The sequence below is a fragment of the Bos indicus genome, chromosome 3, assembly GCF_029378745.1.
Source record: "Bos indicus isolate NIAB-ARS_2022 breed Sahiwal x Tharparkar chromosome 3, NIAB-ARS_B.indTharparkar_mat_pri_1.0, whole genome shotgun sequence".
NCBI lineage: Eukaryota > Metazoa > Chordata > Mammalia > Artiodactyla > Bovidae > Bos > Bos indicus.
The window spans coordinates 96,984,428-96,999,101 of record NC_091762.1 but is presented as its reverse complement, the minus strand read 5'-3'; the positions used below and the strand labels follow the sequence as shown (position 1 = coordinate 96,999,101).

At 38.3% G+C, this 14,674-nt stretch overlaps 1 protein-coding gene and 1 long non-coding RNA gene across 6 annotated transcripts in view; one reads left to right on the top strand and one right to left on the bottom strand.

The window, feature by feature from the left end:
* The window catches only part of AGBL4 (AGBL carboxypeptidase 4), a 1,471,661-nt gene that overhangs the window by 994,236 nt on the left and 462,751 nt on the right, over positions 1–14,674 (bottom strand). The window lies entirely within an intron of this gene.
* Positions 9,870–14,674, top strand: part of LOC139182244 (uncharacterized) — a 28,524-nt gene continuing 23,719 nt past the window's right edge. The window contains exon 1 of the long non-coding RNA XR_011565891.1: positions 9,870–10,083. This is a non-coding gene — a long non-coding RNA (uncharacterized lncRNA). The remainder of the gene's footprint in view (positions 10,084–14,674) is intronic.

Genomic DNA, 14,674 nt, shown 5'->3' with positions numbered 1-14,674 from the left:
AAGTAATTTGCTTTCACTGTCTCACTTGATCTTTGCTAGAATTTTATGAGGTAAGCATTAGTAATTATGGATAAAAAAAACAACAAGGTTCAAGGCGATTAAGTAACCCAAAGTCAACATTAAGTTATGTGTTCCAATCTTGTACCTTAACTACTATGTTACCTGATTCCCAGTCTCTGCTTTATATTCTAAGAGGATATCAAGCTACAGTAGGCTATTACCTAACTGAAGGAGGAATAGCTCTGCAAAAGTGAAGGAAACAGCCTTAAGTTCTCTCTGATATCAGATGCCAAATCTGAAGAAAACGCATTGCATGTTTTATACATGCTGTGTTGTGCAAGGCCAGAAGGATTCACATCTTTTATGAGCTTAAATCCAAAATAAGAGAATACAAATGTCGACAGATGTAATGAAGCATTTATTTTTTGACATAAGAAGAAAGAGAATATAACAACAATAAAACAAGCAGCAGGGAAAAGAAAGAAAAAGCACTGACTGAACACTGACTGTAGTCAGCACTTGACATATGCAGTGTAATACCGTTTACAACTCCAAGTCTTCCAGACAGAGGTGGACCTCATTAAGGAATACATGGATGTTTGGTTCTGCTGAGCACCTTACAGGTGGACCTGAGAAGGAATGAGGGCTAGGACTTGGAAAGAGCTGAATGTTCTGCAAAACAGAGGGAGCTTTTGGAATTTGAAAAGGAAGCATAATCTTAGAGGGACTGGGGAGGTACCAGCAGAGGATGAAAAACCATAAGAGACAATGTGGACAGAAGGGGAAAAAGTCTGTGGTGGCAGACTATCTAATGGACTATATTTTGTTACTGACTTTATCACCACATAAAAACTTTGAGCAACTTGCCTATGAACCTCACAGCATAAGTAAATGAATTCACAGATTTATGTTTGAGTAAAGGGGGAAACATTCAATTTTGAGCTAGCCATATGACTACAAAGCTATATAGTCCCCCCAAATTCCAGGTGAATAAGTTTGACTTCTGATATACCATTTTCAAACAAAGCAGTAAAATAATTTTTAGTTGTCCCAGAATACTGAAAACCTAGCATGTCCTTCTCATTGAATTGGGTCAGCTGAAGAGACTCATCTGGTTTACTTTAGGCAGGAAGGAGTTGTGTCATTTCTCATCCACAGCCTTACGAAACTGCTTTGTGTTGAGATCATTTCCTCCACCTAGGTATATACATACTAACATAGGTTTTTTTGTTTGTTTGTTTGTTTTGTCTTAACCAAACTTCCAAGTCATTCTGGTCAAAGAGATTTTTATAAGATACCGCTGCACAGTTCTTTATAAGCTGCCACAGGGCTGATGTATGTATTTGATAAATTACCTAGAGAGTTGAATTCTAGATCAGACATCCCAGACTACAAGAACTCAGAGTCCATTACAATTAAAACCTTATCTCTTACAGTCACCTTTCCAATAGCATTCTCTAACAGTTATAGAGTTTCTTTACATTTAGACAGAGGTGGCCTAACTTTTCCTTTAAAGAACCTGATGATAAATATTTCAACTTTGTGAGTTGTTGTCTCTGTTGGCGGGCTACAGTCCATGGGGTGGCAAAGAGTCAGACATGACTGAGTAACTAACACTTTCACTTTAGTCTCTGTCACAACTATTCACCCATGCCATAGTAGTACAAAATCAACCACAGACAATTTGTAAACAAACAGTATTGTTGTATTCCAATAAAACTTTATTTACAAAAATAAGTAGTGGGCTGGATTTCGCCCACAGGCCCTAGTTAGCCAACCCCTGACATAGGTTAGTAGAAAACTGCCTCATGCCTTCCTTTGGTAGTTTCATTCCCTCATTTGTCTTTAATGACATTCTTCTGAGTGTTATAGGCCTCAGCTCCAATACCCATGACTTTCTTGAATTTAGTGCATTAATAAGGAGCACTGTGAATTGCCATATTTTGCCACTGTTAGAGCTACTATGATTTATACTAAATGCAAGAACATGCAGATGACATCTGAATTCCCATCCAGGTCAGCAATGTAGCAGTGTAGTAAAACTCCCTTTTGAGTATATCCAGCCTTATAAACAATAAAAGATATTCCTATTGCATATCTGTACCGATCTAGATTTAAACTTGGTATCATTCTTTTTTTCACCTATTCCACAACACTCTATGTTTTTCTGATATGCTCTGCAGTCTTGGAGATACCTATTTCCATTTAGCAGTTCTTTTGTCCCTGACATCCAAGAGATCACACAGACCTGTTGAGCCTGAAAGCCCTGACGAGACTTTTCCAGTATAAAGATACACCTTAATAGGTGTGGTTCCATTAGAGGCAAATGATCTTAAGAATGGACTTAGTTCTGGCCTAGATTCCTAGAACCCAGGAAGAAGTAGAGGGTGCTATAGATAATAATGGGTAATGTAATCTTTTCAACTAAATAATTTTAAGAACATGTAGGTCTAATATTTTATTAAAACTGTCTATGGCCCAATAAAAACATACTCTCTATATCTCCCAATAAGCTGCAGGTTCATATGTAAATGGAGTTTTGGGGAACTTACCTTAGTTCAGGTTCTTAGCATTTCTTGCATTAATGCCTTATATTGACTTCCCTGTCAGTAAGTCCCTTAGACCACAGGAGATCAAACCAGTCAATACTAAAGGAAATCAGTCCTGAATATTCATTGGAAGGACTAATGCCAAAGATGAAGCTCCAATACTTTGGCCACCTGATGTGAAGAACAGACTCATTGGAAAAGACCCTGATGCTGGGAAAGATTGAAGGCAGGAAGAGAAGAAGATGACAGAAGATGAGATGGTTGAAAGGTACCACTGACTCAATGGACGTGAGTTTGAGCAAGCTCCAGGATTTGGTGATGGACAGGGAAGCCTGGCGTGCTGCAGCCCATGGGGTTTCAAATAGTTGGACATGACTGAGCAACTGAACTGATCTGATCTACCTGTTACTAGCTTTCTCTCTCTGATTTATTTTTCCTTTCTATATCAGGGAGAATAAAGTGCTGCACTCAGTGTAGCAGCAAATTTGGAAAACTCAGCAGTGGCCACAGGACTGGAAAAGGTCAGTTTTCATACCAATCCCAAACAAGGGCAATGCCAAAGAATGTTCAAACTACTGCACAATTGCATTCATTTCATATGCTAGCGAGTTGATGCTCAAAATCCTTCAAGCTAGGCTTCAACAATACATGAACCAAGAACTTGCAAATGTACAAGCTGGATTTAGAAAAGGCAGATGAACCAGAGATTAAATTGTCAACATCCACTGGATTACAAAAAAGGCAAGAGAATTCCAGAAATACATCTACTTGTGCTTTATTGTCTATGCCAAAGTCTTTGACTATGTGGATCACAACAAACTGTGGACAATTCTTAAAGAGATAGGAATACCAGACCACCTAACCTGTCTCTTGTAAAACCTGTATGCAGGACAAGAAGCAACAATTAGAACCAGCAAGGAAATCAAAGCAGTCAATCCTAAAGGAAATCAATCCTGAATATTCATTGGAAGGACTAATGATGAAGCTGAAGCTCCAATATTTTTGGTCACCTGATGCAAAGAGCCAACTCATTGGAAAAGACCCTGATGCTGGGAAAGATTGAGGACAGGAGGAGAAGGGAGAGACAGAGGTTGAAATGATTGAAATGGTTGGACTGCATCAATGGACATGAGTTTGAGCAAATTCTGGGAGATAGTGAAAGACAGGGAGAGCCTGGTATGCTGCACTTCATGGTGTCACAAAGATTCAAACACAACTTAGCAACTGAAGAACAACATATTTAGTCTGTTGCTGCTGGACATTGGGTATTTTTCAGCTTGAGGCCATAATAAATAGTGCAGCTATGAGCATATCTTTTGGTCCACATAAAAATACATTTTTGTTGAGTATATTCTGGGAACATAATTTCTGGGTCACAAGGTATGCACATATTCAGCTTTAGAATTCATTGTCAAAGAGTTTTCCAAAGTAATTGCATCAACATAGAACTTCTTTAATTCATGAAGTATGTTAAGCTTATAGAAAATCTCTATGTAAATACAAAGTTCTGTTATTAACTCAATGCCTCATTTGCACAAGATCATCTTGTTCCATGGCAATTAAAAATAACATCTTTGATTAGATGAAATCAAATATCTACTGGGATTTGCATTTATAATCTAGATGTGTCACACTCTTTTCTCTAATCAAAATTAGATTCTGACATGCTTTCAAATGTGTCAGTGAAAGACAAACATTGGTACGCTGTTTCTAAAAGTATATTTGGTCATACATGTTTGGTGTCATGTCAACACTTTCTTTAGAAATGGCCACGTTTGTCAAGTGATTGAAAATGACATGCAAATTCAATATTTTCTACATCCCCAGTGTACATTTTTCAGTATTCAATTTTTAAAAAATATCTTATCCATTAATCCTTCGAATTTATGTCCTTATGAGGGTCCATGGAGTAAATGGTTCACTTCTTTGGATTAATTATTTTAAACTTTAAATTTGTTATTATACTAATAATATCCAGTGTATAAAAAATGAGTGGAAAAAGAGAAAAAGTATATAGCATAGAGAAGATAAAAATCACTGGTATTCCTACATTTCTTAAAAATTGCTAAAACTTCAGTATATGTTCCTCCAGATTGTTCCTATATGTTCCCATAGATATGTATGTATTAAAAAAATCATATTATACATACATATTACCTGGTTTTAATTTTTATATTCTATAAATCTCTCCATATCAGTGTACATAAATTTTAATGGTCAAACAAAATTGCATAGCATATTAACAAGTATTTATCACTTCAATCAAAAGATCAATTCTAATTCTTTCACAAATATTATGAAAGCACAAAATGCCCACAGCATTTGGTTAGGTACTGGCAGCATGTCTTTGGGAAGAATATCACTTTAAAGACAAGTTGATCTGAATTTGAATCCTGGACCAACCATTATGTAGCTGTGTTATCTGGAACCAGTTACTTGATATATCTAAGCTTAAGTTTACTCATCAATAAATAGAATGAAAAATGTCCTTCAGATATTTGTCAAGAGAATTGGATGGGATAACGTATAAGAAAATACTTGACATGGTGACTGGCACATAAGAAGTATTCACTAAATTTGCTTGAATCTGAATCTGTGGGAAGCACAACTATTAAAAGAACTTTCCACTATCATTCAGAACTCATAATCTGACAGCAGACTGGGGTAGTTACACAAATAAGTAAGAGGAAGAAATCCATTTTCATTGATAAAATGCCTACTATGTGTCCCAGCCATGCTGTATACTTTCATTTCTACTGTAGAAGGCATTACTTCATAGGAAGAATGAAATTATCCCTGGAGCAAGATACTCCCATCCCTGTATGAGACACTTTGAAGAAGCTTTTTCTTATAGAGAATCCTGGAAAGATTGTTGAGTCAGTAGTTAAAAGATCTTGCTCAGAATCTGATACGCCACTCTGGGCTCCTGAAGCCCTCTAATCATAGATTTCTGTCTAACATAACAGTTTTTTTTTCCTAACATAACGCCTTTTTCAGTGGAGCAGCACAAGAACAAGACTCAACTACAAAAGACCCAGAAGTGGCTGAATTAAGTTTAAAGGTAGCTAATACATATTTACTGAGCAGGTGTTCTTTCTCAGGTTTCTAACTGGGCCTGAGAGATAGAATAAACCTAATTTTACTCTCAAAAACTTCATAGTTTAGTGGAAAAAGTAGGGTTATACACAAACATTACATTGTAATATGAATAATACAATAATGGAGTTGTTGTGGGCTGAAAGTGGGAACGCTATTTCAAGCAAGATGACATCATGTGCAGAAACATGGGGCATATCCAAATAGGTGATTCTTGGGGGTTTATGGAAATATGCAGAAATTCTATTTGGAGCAAAATCGAATAGCCTAAATGTCTCTCTCATATACATATATACGCCTATATACAAATTCATGTATGTATATATATGCATGTATATGTGTATATGTATGTGTATTAATATATGTATATATAACAAGAAAAGTTAACTTATTTGAGAATATATTGAAGTCTACAAAGTCATACTTCTTATGAGCAAGACTGTGTACATTGGAATGTGGTTAATGGTATAATTTATTTTATACAACATTAAAGACATATAGAAAGCCTTCCCAAGAGATCAACACAAAGAAATAGAGGAAAACAATAGAACAGGAAGGATTAGAGATCTCTTCATGAAAATTAGAAATACTAAGGGAACATTTCGTGCAAAGATGGGCAAAATAAAGGACAGAAATGGTATGGACCTAACAGAAACAGAAGATATTAAGAAGAGGTAGCAAGAATACACAGAAGAAGTATAAGAAAAATTTCTTCATGTCCCAGATAACCACGATGGTGTCATCACTCACCTAGAGCCAGACTTCCTGGAGTGTGAAGTCAAGAGGGCCTTATGAAGTATCACTACAAATAAAGCTAGTGGAGTTGATGGAATTCCAGTTGAGCTATTTCAAATCCTAAAAGATGATGCTATGAAAGTACTGCACTCAATATGCCAGAAAATTGGGAAAACTCAGCAGTGGGCACAGGACTGAAAAAGATCAGTTTTCATTCCAATCCCAAAGAAAGTCAATGCCAAAGAATGTTCAAACTATCACACAATTGCACTCACCTCACACACTAGCAAATACTCAAAATTCTCCAATCTAGGCTTCAACAGTATGTGAAACAAGAACTTCCCCATGTTCAAGGTGGATTTAGAAAAGGCAGAAGAACCAGAGATAAAATTGCCATCATCTGTTGGATCATAGAAAAAGCAAGAGAGTTCCAGAAAAACATCTATTTCTGCTTCATTGACTACACTAAAGCCTTTCACTGTGTGGATTACAACAAACTGTGGAAAACTCATAAAGAGATGAGAATCCCAGGCCATCTTACTGGCCGCCTGAGAAATTTGTATGCAGGTCAGGAAGCAAAAGTTAGAACTGGACATTGAACAATGGACTGGTTCCAAATTGGAAAAGTGGTATGTCAAGGCTGTATACTGTCACCTTGCTCCCAGGCCAAAATACTGGAGTGGGTAGCCTTTCTTTTCTCCAAGGGATCTTTCCAACCCAGGGATTGAACCCAGGTCTCCCGCATTGCAGGCAGATTCTTTACCAGCAGATCCACAAGGGAAGCCCAAGAATACTAGAGTGAGTAGCCTATCCCTTCTCCAACGGATCTTCCTGACCCAGGAATCAAACTGGGGTCTCCTGCATTGCAGGCAGATTCTTAACCAACTGAGCTATTAAAGAAGCCCAACTTATATGCAGAGTACATCACGTGAAATGCTGGATGGATGAAGCACAGGCCACAATCAATATTGCAGGGAGAAATATCAATAACATCAGATACGCAGATGATACCACCCTTATGGCAGAAACCAAAGAGGAACCTCTTGATGAAGAGCCTCTTAATGAAGGTGAAAGAGGACAGTGAAAAAACTGGCTTGAAACTCAACATTAAAAAAAATGAAGATCATGGCATCCAGTCCCATCACTTCATGGCGAATAGATGGAGAAACAACGGAAACACGGACAGACTTTATTTTCTTGGTCTCCAAAATCACTGCAGATGGTAACTGCAGCCATGAAACTAAAAGATGGTTTCTCCTTGGAAGAAAAGCTATGACAAACCTAGATCAGTTCAGTTGCTCAGTCGTGTCCGACTCTTTGCGACTTCATGGACTGCATGCACCATGCCAGGCTTCCCTGTCCATCACCAACTCCTGGAGCTTGCTCAAATTCATGCCCATCATGTTGGTGATGCCATCCAACCATCTCATCCTCTGTCATCCCTTCTCATCCCGCCTTCAATCTTTCCCAGCATCAGGATCTTTTCCAATGAGTCAGTTCTTTGCATCAGGTGGCCGAAACATTGGAGTTTCAGCTTCAGCATCAGCCTTTCCAATGAATATTCAAGACTGATTTCCTTAGGATTGACTGGATAGAACTCCTTGCAGCTCAAGAGATGCTCAGAGTCTTCTCCAACACCACAGTTTAAAAGCATCAATTCTTCAGTGCTCAGTGTTCTTTATAATCCAACTCTCATATCCATACATGATTACTAGAAAAACCAGTTTTGAGTAGATGGACCTTTGTTGGTAAATTAATGTCTCTACTTTTTAATATGCTGTCTAGGTTGGTTCTAGCTTTTCTTCCAAGGAGCAAGGATCTTTTAATTTCATGGCTGTAGTCACCATCTGCAGTGATTTTGGAGCCCAAAACAATAAAGTCTGTGACTGTTTCCATTGTTTCCCCATCTATTTGCCATGAAGTGATGGGACCAGATGCCATGATTTTAGTTTTCTGAATGTTGAGTTTTAAGCCAGTTTTTTTCATTCTCCTCTTTCACCTTCATCAAGAGGCTTTTTAGTTCCTCTTTACTTTCTGCCATAAAGGTGGTGTCATCTGCATATCTGAGGTTATTGATATATCTCCCAGCAATCTTGATTCCCAGCTTGTGCTTCATCCAGCCCATTTCCCATGATGTATTCTGCATATAAGTTAAATAAGCAGGGTGACAATATAAAGCCTTGAAGTATTCCTTTCCCGATATGGTTTTTCCAGTGGTCATGTATGGATGTGAGAGTCGGACTGTGAAGAAAGCTGAGCGCCAAAGAATTGATGCTTTTGAACTGTGGTGTTGGAGAAGACTCTTGAGAGTCCCTTGGACTACAAGGAGATCCAACCAGTCTATTCTAAAGGAGATCAGCCTTGGGTGTTCTTTGGAAGGAATGATGCTGAAGATGAAGCTCTAATACTTTGGCCACCTCATGTGAAGAGTTGACTCATTGGAAAAGACACTGATACTGGGAGGGATTGGGGGCAGGAGGAAAAGGGGACGACAGAGGATAAGACGGCTGAATGGCATCACCAACTCGATGGACATGAGTTTGAGCAAGTTCTGGGAGTTGGTGATGGCTAGGGAAGCCTGGCGTGTTGCAGTCCATGGGGTTCCAAAGAGTCGGACATGAGTGCGTGACTGAAGCGAAAGATGTATATGTAAAAAAAAAAAATCTTTTAACACAATATTCTTCAAACGTCATTTTATCTTATCAGATTTTAAGTCTGAAACTCAGATTGTATCAATTCCCACTCTGTCAAGTAATACTTTTGATATTTCTCCCTTTTTGCCTAGGAAAATGTCTAGGTTTCAAAAACTCAGTCTACTAGGTCTGAAAGAGAAAATCAAGTACAATCACTTTATTTTGAAACCCCTGGAAGGAAAGCACTTGCCAAAAATCCCAGAGCAAATTGGAGTTGAGCTGGTCCTGGAATGCAAGCTGCCTGACATTCTGGCTTATATTCACAACTGATGCAATATCAGATATTCCTGCATCTCTATGCCCCTAAAAATGACTACACCAGAAGTCCGAAATTCATAAATAATCCCTACTCTGTTTCCAATTGACACAGCTAAGAATTCCTTTAAATATGCTCTAAAAGCATGGTTTTAAATAATCTTTATCATTTAGCATAATGTCTTAAGGTCAGGTCCAGAAGAAAATCTCAGATAAGAGATCTAAGTTTAGAAAATATCTATAAGATTAACATATGCGTATTATTCAGACCTGTCTCTTTTGCACATAACTGAAGCCCACTCCCAGTTTTCAAGATAAGAATATTCACTGGCTCTTAAAGTTAGGAAGAACAAGTTGAAGAACTAAATCAGAGACACAAACAATGCCCTCAGAACTCTTTCAGCTCTTTCAGATTCTGTCTCTACTCATGTGCTGTCTCTGTATTACCCTCAGGCTCTCAGTCTCATTCATGACAAAGGACATAGAACTGCCAACAGCTCCAGGGTTCTATCCTTTATGGCATATACTTCAAAGAGAAAGAGGGACTTCTCCCTCCCAGCTTTAGAACAGAAAGTACCTACCAACCCCTCCACCATGCGTCCCTTGCACACTCTGAACTTATCACTGTGGCCAAGGGGATGAGGCCGTGTAATAGGCCAGGGTCAAATTTCAGTCTCTGTGAAGGGAAGGATGGGAAATCACAACTTAAGACCTCATCAGAATCACAAGGCATAAACAAAGAACTATCTTCAAAGGTAAGAAGATACCATGATGAGAAGGGAGGAAAGAATGCTAGCAAACTAAAACAGCAGATGTCCTCTACAAATGGTATTTAAGATGAAGGTTATTTAAACTGAAACAGGGATTGGAAATAGAACATATTTAAGACTGAGGTAGGAGAATTAAAATGCATGCTGTTTAAGATGGATTTTGGTTGGAACTTGTAAGATGGAAGGATGATAAGACACATGGGGAGTTAAAATTAAGTAAATTTAAGGTAATTTGAAAATATGGTTAACAGTCAAGAGATAGGAATAATATGTAAGATCAGTCTAGGGTATTTGAAGTGAGGATATATATGCTTGATCAATATTTATAATAAAAATTGTTAAAATGAAAAATAATATTTATAAAATAATTAAAAATTGGAATCTCTTGAGTTCCTTCAATAGGTATGTTATTGTATTAAAATTTACACATATACAATGTAAATTAATACTTACTTTAGACCTGACAATAGGTACTATATCCATTTTAAAAACGATACCTAAAGTTATATATCTAAATGGCTGAGGCAGAATTTAAACCTAGTCCTGCCTGACTTCAAAGCCCATTCTCTGAAATACTGTGTTACATGAGGGGATTTTTCATGGAAAATATTTATAACTTAGGAAGGGATTTTGATATAGCAGAGGAGTAGCAGTGATATTTGAGATAAAATTAGATCATATAAGATGGAGAAAATTATTTTATTAGTATGAGGTATTTAAAATGTGGAATACTTCAGGCTTCCTGGTGGCTCAGACGGTAAAGTGTTTGCCTGCAATGCGGGAGACCTGGGTTCAATCCCTGGGTCGGGAAGATCCCCTGGAGAAGGAAATGGCAACCCACTCCAGTACTCTTGCCTGAAAAATCCCATGGACAGCGGAGCCCAGTAGGCTACAGTCCACGGGGTCACAAAGAGTCGGACATGACTGAGTGACTTCACTTCACTTCACCAGTAGAAACTGGACCATGCCTCACCATCTCTGAGTAGGTGCAAGCATTCCCTCAAGAGCTGAGCATAGGGCAGGAAGTGCCCACACCTTCTGGAAAAGGTGTGATGTGACACTATAGAAAGTGTTTGGACACTATAGGTGCTTTCTGGTGGAGAGGAGACTGATACTGGTGTGGGATCCACCCAGCAATTTTTTTGGAAAGTAACCACAATCTTTAGAAGGAGTTACTGACATAGACCTATAGATATAGGCACAGCAGGTTATACGGTGGTATTCCTTGATAAATCAACCTACATTTAATACAATTTCTGGCTTTTTCTGAAAAAAGCCATTCATTCCTAGAGGGCCAGCCACTCTCTGTTATTTACATTTTTCAAATTCCTATAGACAGTGTCTGTCTCATTATTCACCACTCCAGTAACATCTGTTGTCAAACTATCCATTTTGGATTTTTTTGCACTCCTTTCTCAAGTGTCCAAATCTAAATTTTATTTCAGAGCCTAAGGAGCACCTCAGAATAATTTTGGAACACAGATTATAGGCAACACTATGGAATCTACTCCAAGCAGATTGGTCACCTCACCTGGCTGCCAGCTAGACCCACACATATGAAACCTTTAACTGGAGAAACCATCTTCCAGTAATACATTTGGTTTCAAACTTAAAATGTTTGAAATAAGAAAATGCTTCCTTTTTTCTTGGCTAGAAACCCCTTCTCAACATAAGACTCTCTGGAGGGAATAATTAAGGAAAAAGAGACTAAGTTGGAAAAATCTAAGATCTTTATTTAAATCCTGGTTCCACCCAGCCTCTGATCTCAAGCTAGAGATAGAATTTTGAAAAATCATCAGTTTAGGCCTTTAAAGACACGACATTTGATAAGAACACTCAGGGAATGAGATAAAGTGAGAAGAACAGAGGGTCCAGTACAGAACCCCTAGGAACACTAAAATTTAATGGTTGGGCAAAGTATTGACTCCAATGTAGGAAGCAGAACAGAAGAGGTAATACCAGTCAAAGTTATAGACTGACTTTATACAAAGTTTTACATAGTGGTTGTAGTTCTCCACATAGCTGGAAAAAAATATTCATTATTCTTTCAGATTTTTCAGAAATGTTTCATGGGATCATTCAGTTATTCATTTAACATATAGTCCAGGGAGTCTACAAAAAAGCAATAAGAGGAAAAGTAAACATCTTCAAATTAATTGTTTAACTATCATTAAGGAACAGCTTAATTTGGAGGCCACAATAAAGTAGAAATATTTGGCTCAGTCCTTTTTAGGAAAAGGTTATTTATAAAACAAAAATGACTTGCAAGGAAAGAATAAATCTTTCAGTAAATCTACCCAATTCCAAGTTTACTCCATAGAAAAACAAAGCTCGGAGTCTCACTAAGATAGACTCAGTTGCAAAGCCATCTGTATTAGTCACCCACTGCTGTGTAACAAATTACCACAAACTTAGCAGCTTAAAACAATACTCATTTATGAGCTCACAGTTTTGTATATCCAAAGCATGGCATGGCATGGCTGGATTCTCTGTTCTCTCCAAGCTGGGTTGGAGACGTTGGGGAAAATCTGCTCTCAAGCTCATTCTTGTTATTGGCAAAATTCAGTTCCTTCCGGTTGTAGAACTGAGATACCTATTTTCTTGCTGGTTGTCATTTGGGAGCTGCTCTCCTAAAAGTCATCGACATTTCTTGCCACATGGATCCCTCCATTTTCAAATCAATCTACTTCTGCTTCATTGAAAACACCAAAGCCTTTGACTCTGTGGATCACAACAAACTGTGGAAAATTCTTTAAGAGACAGGAAAAACAGACCACCTTACCTGACTCCTGAGAAATCTGTATGCAGGTCAAGAAACAACAGTTAGAACAGGACATGGGACAACTAACTGATTCCAAATTGTGAAAGGAGTTTGCCAAGGCTGTATATTGTCAGTTTACTTATTTAACTTGTATGGAGAGTACATCATGTGAAATGCCAGACGGAATGAAGTGCAAGTTGGAATCAAGATTGCAGGGAGAAATATCAATAACCTCAGATATGCAGATAACACCACCCTTATGGCAGAAAGTGAAGAGGAACTAAAAAGCCTATTGATCAAAGTGAAAAAGGAGAGTGAAAAAACTGGCTTAAAATTCAACATTCAAAAAAACTAAGATCAAGGCATCTAGTCCCATCACTTCATGGCAAATAGATGGAGAAACAATGGAAAGAGTGAGAGACTTTATTTTCTTGGGCTCCAAAATCACTGCGGATGGAGACTGCAGCCATGAAATTAAAAGACTCTTGCTCCTTGGAAGAAAAGCTAGGACCAACCTAGATATCATATCAAAAAGCAGACACATTAAATAAAGACAAAGGTCTGTCTAGTCAAAGCTATGGTTTTTCCAGTAGTCATGTATTGATATGAGAGTTGGACCGTAAAGAAGGCTGAGCACCAAAGAATTGATGCTTTTGAACTGTGGTGTTGGAGAAGACTCCTGAGAGTCCTTTGGACTGCAAGGAGATCAAAACAGTCAATCCTAAAGGAAATCAACCCTGAATTTTCATTGGAAGGACTGATGCTGAAGCTAAAGCTCCAATACATTGTCCACCTGATGAGAAGAATTAACTCATTGGGAAAGACCCTAATTCTGAAAAAGATTGAAGGCAGGAGGAGAAGGGATGACAGAGGATCAGATGGTTGGATGGCATCACCAACTCGATGGACATGAGTTTGAGCAAGCTCCAGGTGTTGGTGATGGACAGGGAAGTCTGGCATGCTGCAGTCCATGGGGTCACTGAGTCAGACACGACTGAGCAACTCAACTGAACTGACTGATGTTAAATCCTTGTGGTACTTACAATCGCTGACATTTTCCACCTCTGACCTCTGGGTGCACGTGTGCTTACTTGCTGAGTTGTGTCTGACTTTTGAGACACCGTGGACTGTTGCCTGCTAGCTTCCTCTGTCCATGAAATTTTTCAGGCAAAAATACTAGAGTGGGTTGTCATTTCCTCCTTCAAAGGACCTTCCTGTCCCAGGGACTGAATCTGTGTCTCCTATGCCTCCTGAATTGCAGGCACATTTTTAAAAATTAATTTATTTTAATTGGAGGATAATTACTTTAGAATATTGTGGTGTTACCCACTGAGTCATCTGACCTCTATACCTAAGTTTAAAATGCTCATGTAATTTGGTCAGGCCCATTCAGATAATCTTCCTATTATAAGGTCAACTGACTTGGGACTTCAATGACATTTGCAAAATCCATTTTGCCATATAACCTAACATAATCATGGAGAGTGCTTTCTAATCAAATTCACAGATTCTCCCTACACTCAAGGAAAGGGAATTATCCAGGACATGTACATCATGAGGGTACAGAGAGTTATGAGGAGTATCTTAGAACTCTGTCAAACACACTATCTTAAACTGATAAAAATTAAGGCAGTCGCACTTTCAAAATTCAGCTCTAGTGCCTTTGGTCTACGTAGGTAGCTCAGTGGTAAAAAGTCTGCCTGCCAATACAGAAAAGGCAGGTTTGACCTTTGGGTCAGGAAGATACCCTGGAGAAGAAAATGGCAACCACTCCATTATTCTTGCCTGGGAAATTCCATGGACAGAGGAGCCTGA